The sequence below is a fragment of the Adiantum capillus-veneris genome, chromosome 12, assembly GCF_014529385.1.
Source record: "Adiantum capillus-veneris isolate H3 chromosome 12, ASM1452938v2, whole genome shotgun sequence".
NCBI lineage: Eukaryota > Viridiplantae > Streptophyta > Polypodiopsida > Polypodiales > Pteridaceae > Adiantum > Adiantum capillus-veneris.
The window spans coordinates 29272202-29281341 of record NC_140942.1 but is presented as its reverse complement, the minus strand read 5'-3'; positions in this window follow the sequence as shown (position 1 = coordinate 29281341).

The window sequence follows — 9140 nt, the reverse complement described above, 5'->3', positions numbered from 1 at the left end:
GCAATTACTGGGCAGCAAAGAAAAGGGAACAAAGAGAGGCAACGGCAGCAGACTCTCTGTGCTAAAAATCGGAAGGATGTCCATCTCATGAGAAGCAGAAAAGGAAAATTTGTCATGCCATGTCAAGGTGCTAATAAGAGCAGACGCAAGGATTGACAACCAAACTCCAAGGAGAGATTTTTGAACAGTTACTCTAGCAACTAGTATTCTGCAACCTGTAGAACTCGGCACATTCTATATAGAGTTGTGCTTTCCAACATTCATAACACATTGTCAGAAGTCAAGGTCCCACACTTAGCCACAAAAATTCTTTTCAAGAGGGAAACAATGATGGCATGCATTAAATTGAGGGACCAAGTAGATGCACGTCCCTTTACGGATAGAGCACTTGCAAAGTCATTGGGCATACACAGAAGAAACATCGGTTTTGCAAATGCACAACTCCATTTAGGTGTTGAGAACAGTCCTTTTCTAGTCTTAGCATGTCAACGACAAGCTCATTGTTCTACAAACATCACAGAGGACATTCAGGAGCTTGTGTTAGGTTTCTAGACAGCAGAGACCCGAGTCTCTCTAAACAATAAGGCCATATGCCAAAGGTGTATTGGCAGAAAGACTGTTCTTATGCGTCCATTTCATTTGTTGGATCAACTCTAGGTATTATGAACTAGGCACTAATACTTTGTCGAACTATAACAACTGTCAAACTGTAAAAAACCGCTTTAAAGTAGTATATTGACCGCTGATCACCATTGTCAAACTTAAAAAACCACTTCTAAGTAGTATATTGACCAATGTTCACCACTGCCAAGCTGTCACAACCATAATCAAACTGTAAAAAAACCATTGTCAAGTAGTATAGTGACGACTATTCACCACTTTCAAGCTGTCAGAACCACTAACAAACTGTAAAAAACCTTTGAGAACTAAGAAAACAATTGAAAAGTTGTTTAATCCCCATTCAAGTACTTTGCAAAGCTGTTAAAGTACTGATAGTGATTTAAAGTACCTAAGATACTGCTTTCAACCCCCTTCAAGTGGAAGCTTGCACTTTGCAAAGTGCTAAAATAGTTTGTCACCACTTTAAAGTATTTTAATAGCCACTTGCAATCTGCCAAGTGCTTAAGTGAGCATCTATGTAAGCACTTGAAAGTTTTCAAACCACCTGAAGGTGATTGAAAGTGAAAACAAACCACTTGAAAGATGACCACTTTCAATCTTTTTTAGGTGGTGTTAAGTGCTTTAGGTGGTTTAAATTTTGTTAAGTGCTTGGGTGAGAACCTTGAAGATTTCAAACCACCTAAAGATGATTGAAAGTGGTTTGATGACCCTTTTCAATCACCTTTTAGTGGTTTTAAGTGCTTTAGGTGTTTTTTATCAAACCCCTTTTTTATTGGAGTTGCATAGACATAGGCAGAGCCTCTTGAGGAGACCAGATAGTAGGAGACACTCACAGAGGGAAATCACTGATTTCTTCAGACTACATATGCGAAATTCAGATGAGCACCCATCACAGTAGACTTCAGAGTCCACTTGTACTAGAGGTACACTGATTGACAGGGCCACTGAGCTCGGGAGATCTAGATGCCCACAACTGCGAGGGTCATTGAGATATTGGTGGAAGCTACATCAGAGGGTCTGGACTGTTCTGGCATGACATGGGAGACCCCCAGTCAAAGTACTCATTGAGGAGGACATTGATGAGCTTTTCCAAAGACCTATGTTGGATATCATAGGATAGGATCTTGATCCCAACATCTCAGCCTTTCATTTCATTTCATTTCATCCCATTTCACTTAAGCTTAGTTCAGTTTTAGTTTATCAATTTTCAAATTTTTAGTCTTGTACACAAACAATGTATCAGATTAACCATTTGTAAACTCTTTTGTCTCATAGGTCACCTTAGCCTTTTGAAGATGTTAATATATCATTTCATATCTCTCTCTCTCTCTCTCTCTCTCTCTCTCTCTCTCTCTCTCTCTCTCTCTCTCTCTCTCTCTCTCTCTCTCTCTCTCTCTCTCTCTCTCTCTCAGTGAGTGCTGCCTACAATAGCCACCTCGTGAAACAACATGTCCCAGCCAACCGAGCCCCATACCACTAAGCTACTTCTGCTATAGTGCATGTTGTGTTGAAAGTGCAAGTAAAGAAAAGCAAAATGCAAGTGCTACTTTTATTTTGTTGCTTTTTCAGAGAGTCCCACATGTAGAAACCCTGCACGCGGTCGACGTCCTTGGACTTGAGCAACGGCCCTCTTGTAAGAAGGTCGTCCATGGCAAAGGCTCGACTGAACCTGTAATATGTTTGATTACCAATGGGTGGTGCCGTTATTGGAACGTTGCATTGGGACCCACCATTATGTTGTGTACTAGGTAGAATCGCATGTTGGTTTTGCGCGGCCGGAAGACCGCTTCTGATGTGGGCAGGCTCACTAGCAGTGCCAAGATGACAAGGTATTGAGAGGCAGTAAGACTATCCAAAAATATATTATCGAATTTAAAAATTATCCTTTTGAAGATGCTAGATTGATGCAAGGCATACAATTAAAAGACAACCTAAACCTTGTCAATGCTTACAATGATTCCCTAGAGTAAGCAAATGTAAATATGTATAAATGAACAAAGTTTTGTCTTATAAGACTCTCTTTTTCTTTATTGTGAAAAATGTTAATAAGTATGCATGCTTAGGATCATGTTTGTGGAGACGACGTCTCCCGAACACCAAGTAGAGCTTTTCACTCTACTATGAAAGATTGATACAGACTAATGTGCAGACATGCTTGCAGGGTGACATCATGTATAGGTGGTACCACTTTTTGCACCTTTTAGTGGTACCCTTTAAAAAAAGTGGGGACCGGTAAAATTTTTGCAAAAAAATCACAACTTATCTGACTTTATAGTTTATTTTACATGTAACACGTGAAGATGGGGCTTGTAAAGCGCTAACAAAGGAGTGTCCAAGACACCACTTTTTGGTACTACCAATACATGCTTTCACCCTGCGGTAACTAAGGCTCTCAAGCACCAAATGGATTAATCATCCATTCTGGAATGGTGTCATAGGGTAAAATAGGGATCCTCTACCCGCTAGCAAATGGACTAATGACTAGGCTTTATCTTCTCTATCTCATAGTCGAGGATGACTATGATATCAAGAGAGAGGTAATTTCATAAAAACTAATATCGGAGAAAAATGATTTTCTCATGTTAAACTAAGCATTTAATATGGGAAGGTACCAGGGGAGTAAAAGCTAGAATATTGGTAAGGCTGCCAGATTGGTCTCAACAAGGATTCAAACGAGGGAAAATAGGGATCCAAAGGGGGACATTCTGCAAAAGAGAAATGTGCATCAATGGAGCTTAAAATACCTAAGGTTCAACTCCATTAAGACTTCCATAAGCTAAGTTCATGTTAGGGACGACATGAATTTGGAGGGGGGGGGGGGAGTGTTGACCATGAGTCAACAATACGACATAACTTAACAAAGCCTTATTTTTTGAAAGTTATGAAATGATGTGGATTATGGTTAAAAACATTATTTGTAATGAGTAGATATTCTAGTTGCAAAATATGGGGTGCAATGGCACTTCTAGATTGTAAATACAAAGCCATTTTACCCCTTGAACTCTATTTTAGGTTTAACATATGGTAGCCTTAGTATATAAGGGACCTAGGTCATTTTGTAAAGAGAACTTTTATCATAATCAAAGTTTTGAGCTGTCGTCCGACTGTGTGTGAGAGAGAAAGAGAGAGAGCATGAGCTTCATCTTTACGTATCTCTCGACGCGCTCATTGCCTTGGAGATTTGATTGCACCATTGTGCTAGATTCGGCAAGAGCTATGCAACAATGCCAAGCATTCCACACGGAACGGAGGAAGTGTGCTAATGCATCTACAAGCTATTTGTGGTCATAATTATATCAAACGATGTCTGTGTTTTGCATGCAAGTAGTCATTAGAATCATGGCAACATAAGCTACGCATAGGTACTCATAGATTTCAATTTTAAGCACTTCCAAACTTTTGATCTGTCTTCATATGTGTTTTTCGTAGATGGGTCTAGAGTGAGAGTTTTGAGTGAAGAGGCTTTGGGATAGGTGTATCCTAGTGAGGGGATGGTGTTCCTTAAGTTTTGTACAATTTCTGGTATGATTTGGTGAGTTCCATTTTGTTTGTGTGTATGTGGGTTGGGTGATGTAGTTGAGAGCAGTAAGATTCTTGATTTTGGTTTAGTCAGCCTTCTAGAGTGTTGTATGTGTGGTATGGTATCATCCTGACAAGCTAAAGAGATTGCCTCCGTGCGCCTATCGTGTCATCTATGTCCTAGATTGACATTATGTTGATCTAGGTAGTATTGCATGCACTTTATAGGTGGTGTGATTTACTCCCGCAACAATGCACCAGTCGTATTTTGTTCTTGGATTGTGATTGGTGCATTTGAGGCCACCTTAAGTGGTTGAGGTTTTGTAGTCAAGAATACACTTGTTTGTTCCTTAAGTGGCTCTTCAGAGGCTTGAGATGGCTTTGTAGTAATAGAGTCTAATTGCATAGGGGGTTGTGATGAGTTTTCAATATTTATTGTCTGCTTCCTTAGAACAATCCATCTTGTTTTCTTTGTAGATTTTATATCTCCCTTCTTCTCTCCCACCCGTGCTCAAGGTTTCATTGGACAATCCCTAGCAAGGTGACCAATTTTTTTGAATTCAAAGCATGCCCCAAAGTAAGTGCCAAACCACAACGGAAGTACTTTTGTTCCTACCCCAACATCAACAACCATTTTTTAGGGGTGGGTTTGGAGACGTTCTATCCACTGCATACTCTTTTAGAGCTTCTTCCAAGGCTTCTCTTAATTGGCACAAACAAAGGAGTGCCCAATGAACTTACCAGATCCTCAAGGTTGTCCCATAGTCAACTCAAAAGAGACACCGTTATCAGCAGCAGCCTTTGGCCTTTGCTATGAGATAGAGATAGCATCTTTAATCTTCTGGAAAGATTCTTGTAGGTCTCGGCTATACTCATCTACAGAGAAGATCTTCCCGTGTACCTTTAGTAGCAGAGAGCTTTTAGTTCTTCCCTCAATTACCTCGAAAGGTGCTTTTATCGTGGAGGTATGTACAATATTATTGTAGGCATACTCCACTAAGGGTAAGTACTTCTCCCATTGGGACCTTTGATCTACTTCTGTTACGTAGGCTTTTAGTAGATCAAGAATTGTTAGGTTAGCTATTTCACTTTGGCCATCCGTTTGAGGATGATAGGCCAAAGAGAAGTTTAACCTTGTCCCTAAATTCTCAAAGAGACCCTTCCAAAAATTACTGGTCATTCTAGGATCTCTATCCGACACTATGGAGATTGGCAAGCCATGGTACTTGAAGATTTGTGATATGAAGAGGGTTGCCATTTGATGGGCTTTGATAGTCTTTTTGACATGTATAAAATGAGCTTGTTTGTTGAACCTGTCTACTATCCTCCATATTCCTGTATTCCCATGGATAGACTTAAGCAATCCAAAGATAAAATCCATGGATATGCTCTCCCATGGTGCATTAGAGATTGGCAAAGGTTGAAGCAATCCAGGTTGCCTTCCTCTATCAAACTTCGTCTTTTGGCATATCACACATCTAGAAACATACTCTTGTATGTTTGCTTTCATGGAAGGCCAATAGAAATATGTTTCTATCCCTTTTAGGGTAGACTGAATCCCTCTATGCCTCGCATAAGGAGGAGCATGGGATTCATACATTACTTTCTCACGTAGTGAGTTAGTAACACATAGTCTATTTCCATAGAGAAGATAGCCATCTTGTAAAGTAAATGGTTCCTCTTTCTTTCCTAGTGCAAGGGCTGAAATCACATCTCTGAAATTGGGATCAATAGCGTACTCATCTATCATAGAAGATAGATCATTGTGAGTTGCTATGAAAACCGCATTCACTCTCGGCCGTCTTGAAAGTACATCGGCTACTTGATTATGCTTGCTGAAATTGCGAAAGGAAATTTGCCACCTCATTTGTTTGTCGGAGAGCTTGGTCTACGTCATGAAGTACACAGGCCTCAATTTCAAGTGTGTGCGCACTAAAATCAAGTGTGTGTGCACTCTAATTGAGTGTGTGTATGCTAATTTTAGGTGTGTGTGTACTATTTTGCTCATGTTTGAGCACCTAGAAATCAATGTGTGTGTTATAATTTTTCAATTGTGATGATTGTTATGTGTTGTGATCATGCCCAACTAATGATTTGTGAAATCACATGGCTTTTTTGGATTTTTCAGGCAAATTTTGGAATTTTCTTGGAGTTTCGGCGAATTTTAGGCCATTTTTGGTATTTTTTGGATATTTGAAAAGAAAAAAAATTAATAAAAAGTGGGTTTCGGGCTTCGGTTCCGTGCCTTGCGGCGCATGAAATACTTCTCTTCTCTTCCTTCCACTTCGTGTGAACCAACCCCACACCCTCTCTCTCTCTCTCTCTCTCTCTCTCTCTCTCTCTCTCTCTCTCTCTCTCTCTCCTCTCTAAAGCCTCTCTCACTATGCCCCGTGTGTGAACCCCTGTCACCTCCCACTCTCTCCCTCTGTCGTATAGCAACTGCACGCTGTCCTTCTCTCTCTTCTCTGCACACGCCCTCTCTCTGCGCCCTGCATTCAGCGTCCAAGTATCCGCTATCCACTACAGCCTGTCATGCCCGCAACCCACTACCGCCTTCAGTCACACGCAGTGCGCGCATGCCTCGCTTTCAATTTCGCGCCAACCTCTGGTCAACACTACTGCCAGGTAAAGTGACAGGTGAGTAAAAATATTTTTTTTGTTAATTTTGTAAATTTCAATTAATTTTTTTAAAAAAGGGGAGAAATAAAAAAAAACAAAAACAAAAAAGAATAAATATCAAAAATCAAAATATAAAATATAAAAATAAATCACAAAAAACACAAAAGGGATAAAAAATCAAAAAATCCAATAAAAAACTAAAAAAGGATTAAAAAATCATTAAAAATTTATTAAAAAAGCTTAAAAACTTTTTAAAAATCCAAAAAAATTTATAAAAACTCATAAAAATTTTAAAAACTTCTTAGAACATTCTAGAAAAATAAAAAAAAATGACCCTAAAAATCACAAAATAAAAAACAAACTCATAAAAATTCATAAAAATTCAAAAATGGATCAAAAATTTCCCAACAATTCAAATAAATCACAAAAAATAAAAAACACTCATAGATAAATCATTAAAAAAACATAAAATTTTCAAAAAGTCACAAAAAATTCTTTTGAAAAAATAAAAAACTGGTTGGAAAAAGCCCAATAAACTGTAAAATTCAAAAAAATCACAAAAAATTAGAAAAAATCAAAACTTTCCAAAAAAAAGCGTAAAAAATCATAAAAATACCAAAAAATTAGAAAATTCACAAATAAGTAGGAAAAATAAAACGAGAGTGTTCGTAAGCACAAAAATAGCCCAAAAGAGCCAGAAAAAATCAGAAAGAGCCAACAAAAATCGAAAAAAGGCAGAATTAGCAAAAACGCACCGTCGGAGAGTCACACCGAGTAAACCGTGCAAAGCAGATCAGATCAGCCAAAAAAGCAAGCAAAACGACCAATTCGAAGCAATAGAGAGTCAAATAAATTTAAAAAAATTTGCATGCGAAGAACCGAGCAGGTGCAAGTGTAGCACTGAAAATTAGTTTCCAATCGAACGAACAGGGGTACAACTCGTATATGATTGCAGATTAGGCTAGTACGGGCAACAAGGTTCTGCTAATCAATATCGAAATTTTCTAGGAGACAGTTTTTACAAAACAAGCCAACATGGACTCAAATTGAGCTGAGAATTCAAGTACAGCAAAGCAAGTTAGTAGTAGTGGCAACACATGCACAACTACAATAGAGCACATTTTACAGCTTTATGGCTACAATGGAGATAAATTTTTGTACATAGATACAGAAGGTCATAGGTATCTTATGAGCAGCAAAAGTAGCACAGGAGCCAAGATCTTATTGATCAGAGTAAAGGCAGATTCAAAAAACTCCAAGATGTTCACAGACTTCAGTGGAGCCAAGTATTGCAAGCTTAAAGATGAAGTGCATATAGAAGTACAAAAAATCAACCCAAGTGGTTATCCAAAAATTTGCACAAGCCAGCAAAGCATTCAATTAGTGCAGATGCAATCAAGATCATTGTACATGGACTACAGTGGTCAGATCTATAGTCGAGAGCCAAAATTGCAAGATCCAATAGATCAGCCAATTGAAGCCAGTCTAATTGGAGAACCAAGTCAAAGACAGTACCAAGGTCGAGATGGGGCATTCTACAGCTTGATGCTCAGTGTTCTAAAAGAAGATGTCGACAACTTGGTCAACATAGAAGCAGAAACTTCTCAGCTAGAGCTTGACATGACAGAACCTAATGAAATACCACCAGTCATGGTGTATTTCTCAGATTGTGGAGGAAAAGGCAGACATTGTTTTGAAGATTGTCCAAGAAATCCTGACAACAGGGATACATCAACTGCCAAGCAAGGTACAGAGAAAATTGGAAATACGAATCTTGATGTAAGTGCATTTAAATCGTCTCTTTTAATGCAATCAGATGATTCTGCATTACCATTAGAAGCAACAGTAATTGCACTACAAGTTCAAAATCAGCATAAGGATGCACAGACACCTGAAAAGCTTAAAATTGATTCTTTGAACAACAAATTCTTGCATGAATTTTGTAAAGGTGTCGAGATGTCACCAAAGGGTGAAAAAAATGTTAGGTTTGCAAATGATTTTGCATCCACTACCACAAGTGTGCAATCATTCACGAGTCTAAGGGACACATCAAACAGAATGATGTTAGCATTGTATGGCACAGATAATTCATATGCACACTATGTAGACAAAAAAGGGAAACTGTACAAAAAGGATCAACCAGTGTTTGAACGGCCCACATACTAGCTCATAGAAGTACATCCAATGATAGATCTTAAAGGATGGTTCATTTTAGAAGAAAGAATCTATTATAGCCCATCCTCTCTAGAGCGGAAGGATATTAACCGAGTGAACCCGAAAACCTGTTCAGAGCCAAACTCTCCTCCATCGGAAATCAAGCTTCGATGTTGTGACCAAACAAGCATATACTTTGACCAAAACAGTCGTAGATATAGACAGGA